Source organism: Bombus vancouverensis, chromosome 2 (genome assembly GCF_051014615.1).
Source record: "Bombus vancouverensis nearcticus chromosome 2, iyBomVanc1_principal, whole genome shotgun sequence".
In the NCBI taxonomy this organism is placed as follows: Eukaryota; Metazoa; Arthropoda; class Insecta; order Hymenoptera; family Apidae; genus Bombus; species Bombus vancouverensis.
Window position 1 is genome coordinate 11,579,606 of NC_134912.1, and position 16,546 is coordinate 11,596,151.

A 16,546-nucleotide genomic window follows, 5' to 3' on the forward strand; every position below is an offset into this window, starting at 1 on the left:
ATTTTTCTGGTAACAGGATTAAAAACGTTAATTTATCTATATATATTCTACATAATATTATTAATATCATTATTGTTCCTCTAACCCAAATTTCAACCTGTCCTTCTAGTAACGCGATACGCTCCGCTACACAAACGTGTTACGTCCTCCCGACGTTGGAACGCGATTCATAATTGCGCTCTTCCTTGTTCGCGCCGCAGAAATTAATCCACGTCCGCGGCACCATTCAAATTAGTCCACTTCTTGAATAATTAGGTTACTCGTCTAGCAGCCTAACGCGAAACCCGACACGCTGTTTGTCGCCGGTTTCTGAAACGTATGGACAAGGTCGATTGCACGTTAGCTTGCTATAGTTGCGCTGATATTGCATAATATGCTTCGCGCTTCTGCCTTATCGTCGTGAAGTTTTCTCGTTGCTTCGCAGTTAATTTGATATCGAATCGATCAAGGAGAATTCATGCGACTGTAAATGACCAATTCTTAAGTTCGCGATCATAAAATTTCTCCTAGATTTAGTGTTTACACGACAGCTAATTTGAATAGAATATGAAACGATACGAATCGAGCTGCTAGAAAACATGACACATCGGACACTAGTATAATAAATACATAATAAACGTTTCCTATTAATATGCATCTTAGAAAGGAAAACGGAAGACGACTAGTCGCTGAATTATCATATTCCGAGATTATGGTAGTGTGCCGTGTTTAACATCGACTTGCAAGGACGGTCTTAGTTTCGTGAGAATTTCCGTGGAAATATGATAGAAAAATACATGTTATCGTAAAATGTAATTATTTCCAAGAGCAAATACTAAACAACTAAAGTGATAATGGAATTCAATATTTTGTCATTTAATACGTCCACTAGTATCAACGGTGATCTAAAATTTACAAAATTTCCAACACTTTTTAACGTTACAGTCACAATGTGACTGTACTGAATGCAGTGTTAAAATGTTCGGACAATTTGATTTTTTAATAAAATATGTATTACACGTGAATGTGTATTAGGTTGCATCGCATCGTGCTGAAATATGCGAACAGAACGCTATTACTATAGACGTGATATACAAAATTTCTCTGACAGTCAACGTACACGAATAATTAAACTAGAGTGTATCTATCGTAAGCGTAAAAACAAATACTGCAAGAGAAAATAAAACACATTTAAACGCAAGCACAAGCAGGGTGCCTATAAAGCTACGTAACTGTAAAATCATACTCCATAAACCCGTAGAACCGTTTCGTCCCTTTAATTGACCCGTCGTCACGCTAACCTCCATTGCTGAAGGTAAAAATGAACGGTGAACTAAAGAAAGGAAAGGACAAAGGAAGAAAAAAGAAGAGAAAAGAAACTGGTAGATTCACGAAATTTTTAATTGTTAATTAACGTCTCGATAATCCGTCAGACGAAAGAAGTGTAAAGCGAGAAAGAAGGAGGTAGCAGGCGGGAAAAGAACCGGTCGACATCTGCGTGCAGTCGGAGGGTGGCTGACAGTGGGGGTGACCACCCCGAAAGCAGTGCCGTATCAAACATAGGCATAGCCCGGCCGAGATCGATGCGTCGCGCGGTTCATCACTTATTTACGCCTTCATTACTGTAAACAATGCGTCTCCCTTTGCGTCCGGCCTCTCTCTCTCTCTCTCTCTCTCTCTCATCCCCCTTTCTCCTCGCTTGTCAGTCCGCCGACGCCATTCCATTTCGTCTGGCCGATCCACCTAGCTCTCCGTTACCATTCCCAAAAGTAAGCTTTGATACAGAGCCTGAAAAAAGCGGGATTTTAGGATGACTTTGATGCAAGCTCTTGTGAATAAATAATCGATTAGGAACGAGGGATGTTACGTGTTGTAGTTTGGGAAGTTTTGGTGGAATTTAGGATGAAGTTGGAGTAATTTACAGTTTTTAAGTAATTTGTGTATTTTATGAATAGATTGGCTGGGGAAGAGAAAGATCACGTGTATTATATGCCTCAAGCGATGTCCAAAATTAACTGCTACATTACTACTACATATTCTACGTGTAATTTTTAGGTAGAGATAGGTAGCGTAAATAGTTGTGTAAATGAAATATAGTTTTTCAATAATTTAAAAATTGTCTGGAATCTGAAGCATAACTATACCAAAAAAGTATTTTCTTCGTTCGAGAACAACAGTTGGATACAGAGAGGATTGATCTACGCTATTTGCATAATCTTCAAGAAACGTCACGTAAGGTTACTACCAATAGACAATATTCATATATTTACGCCCATGGTGTTTGACTATCGCATCGCATCATGACAATAACAGATCAGAAACTCAACGTTCATCATAAATTACCGAACAGCTACAAAAAATGTACGAACCAACCGACTTATTCCCTCGATGTCCGCGCGAACTTTTAGTTCGTTGCCCCCGTGTTGGATCTCGCGGAGGAACAGCAAACAGAAAGGATCCATAAGGTGGACCCGTCACAGTGGCGGCACAACGACGGTTACAGCGTCCACGGTGAATAATTTAGGGACGCAATTAAAAGGAACGAGCTGCGCACCTACGACATTAACGTTCATTAATAAACCACGAATGGATGAGCGAAGAAGCGAGAAGTGGTTGGTTGGCAGCAGCCGTGAGAGCGTGAAAGAGAGAGGGAGAGAGAGAGAGAGAAAAAGAGAGGAGATCGGTGGTGTGGTGGTATCGCTAGAGCGAGCCGGCGTTTTCAATTAAAATGCCGACATCACCGCATTGCAGCAGTCGGCGTCGGCGTCGGCGTCGGCGTCGGCGTCGCGCGCGTTATGTGCACAACGTGCCGGCCCACGCGAACTAACGTCGCCACGCGTTTATCCGCTTTTCCGTCTTCATCGCTGCGTCCTTTTTAGCAGCGCCAACCACCATCACCAGCGTTGGTTCTCTCTCAGCCCTCCAATACCGATGCCATATCCAAATCCAGACCCACTGTTCCCCAGCCGCTTTTTATTACCAGCCTCAAATATTGTCCACGTTCTCTCTGCCTGCCTTTTTTTCATTGGTGACCCGTGCGACGTGAGATTCTCCTCTGCTTTGCTCTCTTTCTTTGTACTCTGCGGCTTGTTCTTTGTCTTTATTCGTTCGGTTTCGCTTTTGGTTTTGGGAAGAAAGATGCCGTCTGTGGAAGATCCAGGGTAAGATAGATCTCAGTTTGTCAATTGTGAGGAATTTGTTAACGATACAATGAGAAATTAGAGAAATTTAGGATGCGGTTGATGTTCTTGAACGATTGGATGGGTTTAGAAAATTTGGTTCCGGTTATACGTGCTTTTTTTCCTCGGTTGACTTTTGATTGACTGAGAGTGGTTAGTCGACAGGCGAAACCTTCTCATGGAAATTGCAGCAGATGAATTCGAATATTTTTCATTTGTCACGAGAATAAACATCATATCCAATCATCGAGATTGGTGTGAAACTTGAAGACAGATATATCGACACTGTCATCTGCGAACAACCGTTTGAGCATTGATATCATTTTTTCCGCGCGATTTCATGAATATAACACACTCGGTTCCATTTGATTCGAAAAATAACGCTCGCGGGAGTCCCGGCTTTCCACATGGGAATCGAAATTCACGCGTTAGCCTCCGATTCGCTATTCTTTAATTCTTTTACCCTAAATTAATCGGTGCTCGCGTGTTATACATGCTATACCAGGCTACGTGGACAGTAGCAAGATGATCGTCGCTATTTACGATGTTATGCTATCTGTAGCTTCGATTTCTCGTTACAATAACGCTATATGTAACTATTAAAGCGAAAGTTTTGTAATGCGCGCGTGGCCTTAGAATCGATGCTAGAATAACAAAAAGCATGACAAAATGGAAAATATTCGAAATTACCCATTAGGTTCAGTAGTCTACAAATTGAAATTACAAAAATTCAAAATGTCAAAGATTCGAATATCGTTCGAAACACGCTTGGAAAGAAAACAGAACTACACTTCTATCACATTCTTAAATTTCAAAACTAACTTTCTCACATGATTGGTGATACGGTACTTTTGAACTAAATCTCGATAAAACTGAGCGAAAGACATACAAGTTATATTCATAGGGTCGTCTGATTCAAACGGAATCTACGTTGCAAACCGGGGTCCGGTCCCGTGGGACGATCGTGAATCTATCAAAAGGTAATTCGCGCGATCTCGGGAGCATTAAACTAAATGAGAATGCACTGTCGAAGTGGGCTTGCACGATCGGAATTCTCGCGTGGTCCTTGCCTTTGGTGATAAAAGTTTAATCGAGTCGAGGCATCGTCGCCGCGAATATCGAGTCGTTGCAGATTCTACATTGCATTACGCCGATCTCGTCACTCCTTTCCATTTCTCCATCAACTTTCACGAGACCGTGTAGTCCAGCAAACGTCGACATATGTGCGACTAGAATTTTAAAATTTCTATTTATCCGGTTTTGTTTCTAAGAGGATAAATTTGCTTAAATATCAGCGATCTATTAGATACATTAATCACGATAGGATCTCAACTTTTGCCAATACGATTGGAAAGGATTAAAGTACGAGCGAATATCAAAATACGAAGAAGTCAAATCAAGTATCGACCATATTCGCGTAAATTAGCAAATTTGCCACACGAAAAGTTCCGAACGCAAGTTTGCCGATGTCACGTCGTTAAATTTTTTGGCGGGCGAAGAAGAATTCCGGTTCGATCGTTGGGAATGGGCCGTGGCTCTGCACTCGTCGTTACGAGATTTTATACCGAAACTTTGAATTTATTTCGGGGAAACGGCGCAAGTTGGCGAAGATGAGGGATATTCTCGTAGACGAAAGAGGATTGGGTGTGAAATTAGACCGATTCCAAGTTGGAACTTTCGATTAGGGATTTTAAGAGTAGCGCGAACCATGAGAAGTAAATGAATCGTGATTTTAAGCAAGATCGTGCTGTCACTAAAGATAAATTTTACAGCTGTGTGCAGATGACCATAGTGCATTTTATGCAGGGCTGTTTTCACCGTTTTTTCGTGTCGATTTGATCGAAGAATTAAAACACAGAAAAATCTTATTGCTTTATTACTATTTAGCAAAATTTGACTGGACAAGCTCCGAATAGAATAGCATCGAATGCCGAACTGTTCGAACTACTTCGAACCAGTCGCTTCAATACTACTTCATTGTCAATTAAAAACGAACAAATATAGATTTTTTGAAACCATAATGAGACGAACGTAAAATCTCCGACGTAAATTCAATTCATTAATTTAGACGAGAGACAGATGCAAAATAATATCTGCGCGCGTTTGTCAAAATTCCCCATTTTTTCCCGTCATTTTATCTCGTAAGAAGAGCTGCCTATGCTTTCATGGAATTTTCCATTACTTTCGCGAACGCTGTGTACAAAACGCGAGTCGGGGGTCTCGCCATCTAATAGAAACACGCTTTTAAACACGCCACATACCGTCAACGTGTGTTTCGCGTGCGCTTGTCAAAAAATTTGCCATCCATTTCCATCGGCCTGTCTCTTTCTTTCTCTCTCTCTCTCTCTCTGTCTCTCTTTTTCTCTCTCTCTCTCTCTCACGCCGGCGCCTATTCTTCCTCCATTGTTCCAACGTTTGTTGTACGCGAGAGCACTCTCTTTGCTTACGATTCCTGTTTTACTGAAAATAGAATGGTTCCGTTCCGCGAATCGACATCGTACGGAACGTTTCGATCAAACGATGATGACGGTTTCCCAGCAGAGGGTACATTTTACGGAATCACCATCGCGATAGTCTGCTTAATTTACGCGCGGAGATCGCTTTTTGCTAATTAGGTAATCACTGTCTAGGCGTAATCTCTCGATGAAGGTTCGAGATATAGGGAATATCAATGAGGATTCGCGTAGACTGTATATTGTTTAAAAGTACGAAGAGACGTTTAATCAGCATTTGAAGACTTTATCGTGAATTCAGTTTAAACGCGAAGATTATTTGGTAATTTAAAATATTCTTGTAAGCAGATTATATGACAGAAGTATCTTTACGTAGAATTTGTAAATATCATTGTGAACTCAATTTGAGGAATGAAAGCTGTGTGGGAATTTTCAGGCTATAAAATATTCTTAGACGGCTGATTATGGAAGTATCGTCACTATAAATGCAACGAATAAAGTTCAAAATTAAATACTACTCTCAAATAGTTACTTATATCATGTTTAATATAAAGTGTATACAGGGTGGATGGTAACTGGCGGTACAAGCGGAAAGGGGGTGATTCTACGCGAAAAAAGAAGTCGAAAATATAGAATAAAAATTTTTCGTTTGAGGCTCTGTTTTCGAGAAAATCGACTTTGAATTTTCGCTCGGTACGCGTACGGTACGTTATAACGGATCTCACTGTAGATCGTTGTCTCGATGAAAAAATTTAAAAAAAAGAAAGAATTAAAAATATTTTTATTCCACATTTTCGACTTCTTTTTTTGCGTAGAATCACCCCCTTTCCGCTTGTACCACCAGTTACCAACCACCCTGTATATTAACAATTCTCAAGATAATAATCATTAGTACATAGTTATCGAATATGTTAAAATATTGGTATGAGGAAATTTTTCTATAAAATAAAATCTTTAAAAGCTCTTATCGATCCACATTCGCGTGTTTCCGGATGGTTCAAACAAAAGTTGAGTGTTGTGTTGGCTCGTGTCAAGGAATCTTTGTTCTCCTATAAGACGACGTCCTTTGCCGGCGATTTAAAAGGTTCAAAGATTAGGCCAAGCGTATCCTGCAAATATTTGTCCCAGTACTTGACACCGATCCTAAAGCTGTCTTTGAGAAGCACAAACTATACAGGCAATAGCTTGTCAAGTTTGGTTTTTAGTTTACCTTTTACTAAGGTTCGCTCGCTCCTATCCCACTCATTGTTTTTCTCGCCAGGGCACGATATTTTTGTACTTTCCGTGCAAAATGAAACATGTGACAACGTTAACATCGTTATAGATACGTAGCTACTTTTGGCTTGTCTTCCTTTGGTAAAAAATACTCAAATAGCACGATTGATTTTCAATTACCAAACGAGCAGATGTCGTCTTGTACTTTTTATCTTTCTACAGAAACAATCTGTGTGGAAAATTCGCGAATTTCAAATGGAAAGGTTTGGAAGTCGTTCAAAGAACATTTTTGGCCGATCGAAGGTCATTTGACATTAGATTATTGCATACTTGCACGTAGAAAACGTTCAAATACATCAGTAATCGTCATATTTATCATTATTCGAAGCACAGTGCTCCGGAAATTATCAAACTACCTTTGATACTTCGAAATGGTAACGCTACCAATTGCGGAATACGAAATCTCAGTAAAATAATCCATTAAATATCCTCGGAATATTTCTCAACACAATACCATCTAAATTCAGATATAGAAATAAAAGCTACGTTACATCACCAATTATCGAATACAAAACTTCATGAAGAAGAAGAAGCCTTCAAAAATTCTTACCGAATCAGTTCTTCGAAACACCCCCTATAAAATAAGATGAAACATTACATCACCAATTATCGAATACAAAACTTCATGAAGAAGAAGAAACCTTCAAAAATTCTTACCGAATCAGTTCTTCGAAACATTGCGTGTAAAATAAGATGAAAAAAAGAAACGCGAGGAAACTTAACAGAAAATCAGAAAGAAACCCTTTCAAATGTTTGAAACTAACGTTGCAAGCGATTCGGCAAAGTATTCAAAAGGGTAGCGACCATTAACAGGCCCGAAGGCGAGAGAACAGGCTGCGTTGGCGGATGCACACTGTACACTACTGCACGCTGCACACTACTGCACGCTAGTATATAGCCTCGAACGGCTTGGTTCGCATCTACGCTTCCACCATAAACCACCCCCACGTCTTGACACTCCAGGCACGTAGTATAATTCTTTGCTCTTCCGTCCCGCCGCGTCCTTCACCCGGAGGATGCACGATCTCTCCGAGTCCGCAATATAACCAGAGGCACAGCCAGCAACACCATACCTAGCCATCCTCGTGATCACCGACACCCTCCAGACCGAGCGTTAAGGTTCTCGGTTTATCCTCTCGCGTTTTCCTCATCCGCCTGAAAGGCGACACACTGCACTGCGCTTTCTCTCGCGACTACTGCGTTTATCGCGTGTGATTTAAGGTTAGTGGCCAGTTTCGACGATTTTTTTGGGATTGGTGCAACAACATAGTTTATTGTAGGAACGTTACCTGGCGAAGGCTAATGAATTATTTCTTAAAATATGGGGACGATGAGGGAACAGCGATTGGCTGGATTCTCTCGTAACAGGGTTTGGGTTCAATTCGAAATGGGGTTTTCTTCCAAGCGATACGTGCTATCATTGGCTCGTGACCCATGCAAAACCGGAAGCTTGCGTAATTCTTCATCTTCCTTCATCTCACCCTCGTCTTTGTCTTTTCAATCTCAGAATTAAACGACCCCGTTAATTCCAACCTCCGAGAACCATCCTCCATGAAACTGGCGCAAAACGAACACGGAAAGGAAAAAAGAAAGGGAAAAGCCGGCAAATATCAGCCGGACGAAATCCGAGAATAAACGCAGGGGAGGGAGGATCGATCGGGCCGGAAATACCGAACGGACGGTTTAAGGATGAAAACGGGTGCGGGTTGGTCCGTGCGCGCGCGAGAGAGAGAGGCCTTCGAACGAACCAGAGCGAAACGCGGTTACAGAAGTAGAACGAAGGACATGCATATCGAGTAAGGGGCGAGGAGGGTGTCAAGGGTGGAAACGGATGAAGGAAGTAGAGGGCGGCAGAGGGTGAGTGAGAGCAGAAAGGCGGCGATTCGAAGGCTGACGTTGCGGGGGTTGGAAAACGGGTCGTCGAGGGACGGCAGGACGTGAAATGGAAGAAGCCCCGAGGACGACGGCGCGGCGTGCCACCTCGTCGCCTCTCTAATGCAACATGACGCGATACGAGCGGACTTATGGTTCAGCCGGGGGCTGAGAAACGAGAGAAAAAGACGGCCTCGACGGTTCACCCGTCCGCTACCACCCTCGTTGCTGTCCCTGCGAATCGTTCACCAATCATGAAGCACCGCAAGCCGCGCCGTTAATAAACCAGCCGCAACCAACGCGCATAATTCAGAATATCGCCGCGGTTTACGTTAGCCGTGCATCGGTTTCTCAAGTTTTTCTCATCTGGGTCAAAGGTGACTTCACGCGGACAAAGTATCGAACAGAAAGTTGGATCGTTGGTCCTTTGGTCGGCACGAGAGACTGGCAAATTTAGGGCGTCGTTGAGAGTGTAAGCGAATGATGGAAAAATCTAAATTTTTAAAAGGTTGCCGTGAATGGGCTTGCGGTCTTCTGTGATTTTCGATTATGTAATAATAGGTCGTAAGAGCGTGAAAATTGTAGAAGAGGGAAGTGGGAAGAGGGAGAGCGGTTATTATTTACGCAAGGATAAATTAAAAGAGTAGAACAGAAATCAGTTTTTGAATGAAGTTATGTGATTAAAATATCGGATCAGGAATGTCGATCAAGAATGCGAGGACAGAACAGGTCGATTTAATTTCGCGCGGTAATGTTAAATCGTGATATTCTTCGGCCCGATGATGTCGAGCACGTCGATATTGCCGGGCTCTAATTTCTAATCTCATTATCTGGTAATGTTATTACCGAAGCTAGATGTGTTCGAGTTTCCTCAAATATTGATCCTGGGGGACGCGGCGTTCGAACTCGTATTTCGATATCGAAATACAGGGATTGGGTTCGAGCTACTTGTTAGCGTAGAATGTTACAGGTTGTTTCTCACGTAGAAGACCTGATAAATTTTGCAGCAGTGATTGCTTAAGAAACATATAATAAAGCATCAGAAAAGTTGAACCATGAATTTACACTATAACTAACTTCATTAGACATAGATCAAAATGATAAATCAAAATATATACATGTATTTAAAATCTACAATTCTACGACAGATATTCCAGTTTCTCTATTTTGAGAGCAGGATCTTTCCTTCTTCTCTCTTCAATTTTAAATTCGTATAAATTCTACAGGATGGTTCGAAAAATTCTTGATTCACATTAAACTGTTTCACAGCAGTTTATATACTCCATAAATCAAACAACGTATCTATAGCCAACGTCTAGGAGCGATAAAAGATTCTATTCATTTCTACATATTTATATCATTTTTTAATTTCCAGCTATATCATTTTCAACATCAGTTCCCAAACTCGAATTAACTCAACCATGTTGCAAAACCTAATAACCATCACTACTTCCAACTTGATTTTCTTTATCTTCGCTCTATACGCGTTCACAACAAGGAAATTTCCCAAAAACCACAATCGTGTATGTCCCTTGACCCAATTACAGCAAATTCAGACCTCCAATTTGACTAATCACTCTCCTCACCGCGAACCGTATTCGCTTACATCGAATCAAGCCACGGGGTTAAGCACAATCCCATGGAGCGTTGAACGCCGCCAATCTTCGTGAATAAAACATTCACCGGCCATTAAATATCCAGACTCGCTTCCGTTGAAATAGGTCTTTAATCTGAATTTTTATTCGTTACCGCGAATCCGCGTAGATCGGAAAGACGAATCTGTCATGTTCGGCATGGCAGGATAGGAAAGCAGGATAGAAGTCGTAGACGATAGAGAAAGGTGCGATTTCGCCTCGAAGCTGTTGACTTTCCTTAGGATTGGTGGTAGCAATGGTAGCAGAGGGGCCTCTCGGTGAGAAAAGACTCTGTCTACTCTCCTGTAACCGAATAACTTCGTTTGAAAAATATAGTGGCTCATGAAAGTATTTAAACATTTATAGAAACTTTTCATGTATAAATATATTATATAAAATATTTTTATTGGCACTGTTGACTTTTTACCACTAACATTCATTAACTAAGGGTCTAACTCAGGAACTGACTAATGAGATCGAATCCATATAAAGATGTATTTCTCTCATCAAATATTATAACGCTCATTATACGTTTAAAATCACTGTTTATTCTGTATACTAATATTTTATTGAATATATATTTCTAATAAATACCTTGTAACTTTTACATGCGTTTTCAGATTGGTTTCGAATTTTATCCATATGATCAACATAGTTGACTTTCATTACAGTTATCGGTTTCGTATAACATATAGAATATATGTTCTTGAAAATTTTCTTCAGCACGTGTCCGAATATTTCTACGAGTTACTTTAGATGGTTTGCCAGAACAGGATTTGAAAACGCAGATACGACAAGGGAGTGTTTCACGTGTAGGTGGATAGGATAAGACGTGGGTATCAGAGGGTGGGTGGTTCCGAGCCCCAGATACCAGCGTGGTGGAAGCTCGCTACTGGCTGCCGGCTGACACAAATCTCCGCGGAAAAAAAACGATTCTTCTGGTCGGCCCGACCTATTCTGGACGCGGTCTTCTCGCCTGTAATTTCGAGGGACTCGAAGGACTAATATCTCACCCTCGTTCCTCCGTGCAGGATGTTCTTTCTTGCTCTGGCTAACCTTAGAGCTCCTCCGTGTTTTGGCTATCGCTGAGACGAGGTCCTTGGAAGGCGTTCGAAAGACGAACGTACGGTGCTTTCAGGTTTTTAGGTGTTTATGGATGTTTACGGACGCTTACGAGAAATTTTATTGCAAGTTCAATCGGTGGAAATATTTGTAAAATATTTTATATGCAGGGCAGTACTTTTTTCTTGGGGTTTAATCGAAACTGATTCGACATATTACGAATTATGACGAGGTGAGGGGATTACTTATCTATGTGTTGTGTGATCGTGATGCTACGAAAAAGACGACAGCAAGCACTGAACTGCAACAAATTGTTAGAAGAGATATAATCGTGTTAAGTAGTTACAATGGACATTCTGAGAGAGGATCAAGATCAATAAATCTCTTGTGATAAAGTTCTTAGTAAACAATAATGATTAGGATTTTTTAAACGGAAAGAACAGTGCGGAGGCTGAATGAATTTTCTATTCGTCAAGTATGGAACGAAGAATGGCGACAGGAAGAATCCAATACAAACGGATTAAATATAATTTGCTAGGAGGTTTGTTGCTAACTAACATAACGATAGTCTAAAGCTAATAAAAATCCATCATATATAAGCCGCGTTAATGAATAGAAATTTCGAGAACTGATATAGCTTCATTCTTCCGGAAAGTTTATGCTTCATCTTACTTACGTATTATCAGCCGAAAAGCTACTTACCAAAATGATCTCATCCAGGGTTACCGCAACATCGTTCCTAATCACTTAACCCGCGGAGACTAGTTGCGAGTCTGAGGAAGATACTGATCAGGTTATCCAATCTACCAAGTCGTTTGTGCAGGAAATCCGCCAATTATTTCGTTCGTACGGCGTATTTAGAATTCTAACCTAACAGACCGTTCGAAACTTCGATACCGTTCGACGGTCACAGAATCCATCGATGCCGCCCCGTAGCTGCAGAATCGATAAGTTGCCTGCGTCCTCGTTCGTTATGCACCTTCGAGATTATCGGTGTATTCCTTTTGCCATTAACGGAACGAAGAAGAGAGAGAGCGAGAGAAAGGAAGAGGAAGAGGGAGGATCGATCGTCTCCGAGGCTTCTGTATGACCTGGGATCCGTAGTCCCGATAGCGTCGCTTATCGATTACCGTTAAGGGTGGTCGTTAAACAAGTTACCTACCTACTTCTCGAAGGTAACAGTGCTCCACGTTCAATCTTCCAAACAGGTATACCTCTTCATAAATCGATCACGTGCATCCTTACGAATCGCGAATGATCACGTTTGTATAGTATCAAAATGGAGAAGTTTTTTGGGTTTAATCTTGCGAGATGGAGTAAGACATTAAGTAAGTGGATAATTATAGACGGTTAGGTGGAAGAACTTGCGAGCGGAATCGCTGAAATTGTTGATTTAGAGTATGTGTAAGATGATAATATTATCATTGTATGTTAATTTTTGTAGAATAGTTTATGGGTTATGAGTAGGAGACTCCTTCTATACTGGAGTTGTCCTTCATTTATTTTCAAAATTAATCTTTCTATTAGGAACATTATACAAGATATCGGGCAGCGATTTCAGTGAAGCTTTATGCAGCATACATAAGCGAATAATCGAGAACTAATCCGCTGTCTATTCTCAACATAGATAATCGATATTCTATAAAATATCTAACGGACTCAGTCTGTCTCTCAATGATAACTTCCTTTCTGTGCTAATCAAATTAAAACATCTATTAGAACCGCAACTACACATCTTCTTAAGTTCTTGGATTCAACTTTGTTCACACTGAGAAAGGAACCCGCATGATCTCCACCTTCGTCAACAATTACGTTCTTCCTCATCTTTGACAAGCACTCGTTTTCCAAAATGTACAATGTTCTTCGTTATTTATGGTGTGTGTAGAAACTACATATCCATCGGATCTACAACCGTTCACGTTCTCTCTTCCCAACCTCTAGGATCCGACCCTTTTCACACTAAAAATATCCCACACCGCTTGCGTTGTCAACAATTGCATTGTGCCTCGTTTTTAACAAGCCTTCGTTCTACAAAACGCACAAGGTTCTCCATTCTTCAGCCAGAGTGCGGAAAGCACGTGTACGCGCACCAGTTTCGTCGATACGAGTGACACGGTGCGCGCTGCGTGAAGCGAGCCAAGACCATGGGTGAGTGAAACAGGACGAGGATGAAGAGAGGAGTGGAAGTAGAGTCCTCGAAGACGAGTAGTGGTTTTGCGACGAGCACTTGCAGGTAGTGCCGAGTTGAACATAGCCAGCCATTACCGCGCTACCTCTCGTGTAATGAAGGCGGCACCGGTGTCGACGACGAGGACGATGCAGCCAGCGTCGAGCGTAGGGCGCGCACACCGGTGCAAAGTAACGCCGTGATCAATGCCGCAACGCTAATTAATTAACATTCCCTTGCGGAAGAGGTCTCTGGTAGACACACCTATACGCGAGAGAGGAAAGCGCCCTTTCTCCTCGTTCTGCCACGGCTACCGTTGCTCCCTCTCCTACCTCTAACCCCTTTTGCTCTCGTGTGCCGTTTCTCTTGGACCGCATATACCCGTCTCTTTCACCCAAACGCGATCAGCCTACACAGAGGCGTTCTCTCGACTCTCGCCGCTCTGTGCTCCTACCATCTCTTTCCTGCTTTCGCTCGCTTTCCCTATCCTTCTCATTCCAGCAACTTTAACGCCAACGATCGTTACCGTACCGCGATAACGACGACGCCGACTACGGCTACCAGCCGCTAGAAATATTCCTGAGAGGATTATTTCGCGGCGAACCGAGAGGCGAGGTCTCGCTAAACGACGAGTCTATGCAACTGCGGGCTGGAGCAAAGTCATGGGGATTTGACGGAGTTAAGAGTTGGATGAGGGAGGAGAGAGATAGTACGTGTATGTTTTCTGGTGCAAAAGAGCAATAAGTTTGGTTCTTGACGTCTCGAGATTGTTCAGTTATGTTTCTGTATGTGTGTACGGGCGCGTGTGCGTGATCATTTTAGTTTGGCAGAATAATTAATGATTAGTTAAAAGATAATTGGTGTGTTCGGGGAAGTGCGCGCGGTTTTTGAAGCGGAGGACGATGATTTTGATTTTTGAAGTTTGGAAAGGTTTGGGAAGGTTTGGAAATCCAAGATTAGGAAGTTTGTGCGAGGTTTCTCGGTGTTTTGTAAAAGGTGGAAATTAAATGATAACTTTGATTAATTATTAAGCTTTAGACGAAATTTGATTTGCGGATACAAGGCAAAGTTGTTGGAAAATTATGAATTACTCGAGTCTCGAGAGGACAATTGGTTTTGATTAGACCCTAGTCACTAATTCTCTATACGGCTAGTAGTATAACCAAACATGATGGTAACTTTAGAATTAGGTAAGGTACGGATCGATAAGTATTTTCGGAAAATCGTTAACGCGAACTAATCCTATGAAATTTCCATCCTTCTATCCTCAGAATAACAAACCGGATATCTTAGTATGAATTTATCAAATGCACTTCCCTTTTCTGAACGATAATATTGCAAAGCTTATTTCAGTTCCACGTTTGAAGAAATTATTACAAAACTGATTCGTGTAATTGCAAGAATGAAAATTATTTCATATATTCGGGTGAAATGAAATCGTTCTTGTCGACTTTAAATTCTTGTCAACATAGTAAACGCGTTTTCTAAATTCTGGAATTTCCTTGGGGATGAAGTAATCGTTGATTTCTAATAAAAATTTATAAGAGTAAACCAGTCAGACCGATTATCGTTTCGCATCAAACTTCCCTCTTCCTATACCCGAGCGTATTAACACTTTCACCATGATGAAAAAGAATGTTTCATTCCTCCTGTGATTTCAACTTGGATATAGGACATAAATTAGAAATCATGAAACTTTCGAAGTTACTCTTGCAACTATTCGTGCAAACTTTTTTCTAATGTAGAAATGCTGTCACCGTATATACCATAAATAATAGAAATTCAGCGAAAAAGAACTATGTTAAAAATCTTTTACCGTCACTTACTATCATTACGATTCTCTTGGACGCTTATGCAAATTCGATTAAACAAATAGAACGTAAATAGCGATCCGTTTCGTGTTACTTCGGATACTTTATATATCTTAATTTTATATATATTTACATATATATTATTTTATGCACGAAAGTATCAGTACCGAAGAATCATTTATTTTTCCAACGAAAACAGTCGCACGAAAAGACGGGAGAAGGTAGGGGATGGCAAAGAGAGGGTTTGCACCGTTGATCGTGCCTTTTCAAAAATGAATCCGTCTATTTGCTTAAAAGCGAGTCGGGCTCTGCCGGCTTTTTCATCCGTCGCCTGACTATTTCACGAGGCAATCCGCTTTCGCGCGAACCGATAGCGGCCCGTTCGCTTAGACAGGCTTGCTCCCTTCCGTGCTCGCTCTTCTCTCGTAGGATTAAATCGCGTCTCATCCTCCGGGATACCGGTCGATATCCAACTCTCTCGCCGATGGAAGAACGTTGACCAGGAGACGACGAAACTTGCCAAGATACACTTTCCACACGTATCCCGTGTACTGCGCGCGCATTCACGCCATCCATATCATTAGGAGATCGTTAGGAGACATAACGTGTGTTAAAAAATCAGTAATTTTAAGATATTTCGCAAGAAATTAACAGCAAAGTGTAAAATAGTGAAGATTTCTCGTTAGAAAGGTCTTTGTTTTAGGTGATAAGATTTTGTTTCAACGCAATACTTGCTGTTTTCCTTCTCCTCTTCAAACTTGAAATGCACAAACTTGGGAACAATAGCTGCATTAGTAACATTACATAGAATCCAAGTACGATAACTGAATTTATCCAGCGAATGTGTTAATAAGAAAAATGTTACAATTTCCGACAACTGCATTATTTTTTTCTAATAGTTAGAGGATTATTGGTTAAATTCTGAAAGAAGCCAAATGTTCTTTCTGCTATCGCTCCTGTCAAAACGACGGTATATATTTCCATATGTGTCCATATATGTTTGTGGTGGTATAACGCGGTGTGTTCCCCAAAGTAGGACAACGAAGAAGGATACTCGCCGCGAGCTAGATCGGTTAGAGGGAAAATGCAGCGGATTTTTCCATGCTACAGTCGT

At 41.2% G+C, this 16,546-nt stretch overlaps 1 protein-coding gene across 5 annotated transcripts in view; it reads left to right on the forward strand.

Annotated features, from left to right (window-relative positions):
* The window catches only part of mam (neurogenic protein mastermind), a 249,779-nt gene that overhangs the window by 184,870 nt on the left and 48,363 nt on the right, over positions 1 to 16,546 (forward strand). The window lies entirely within an intron of this gene.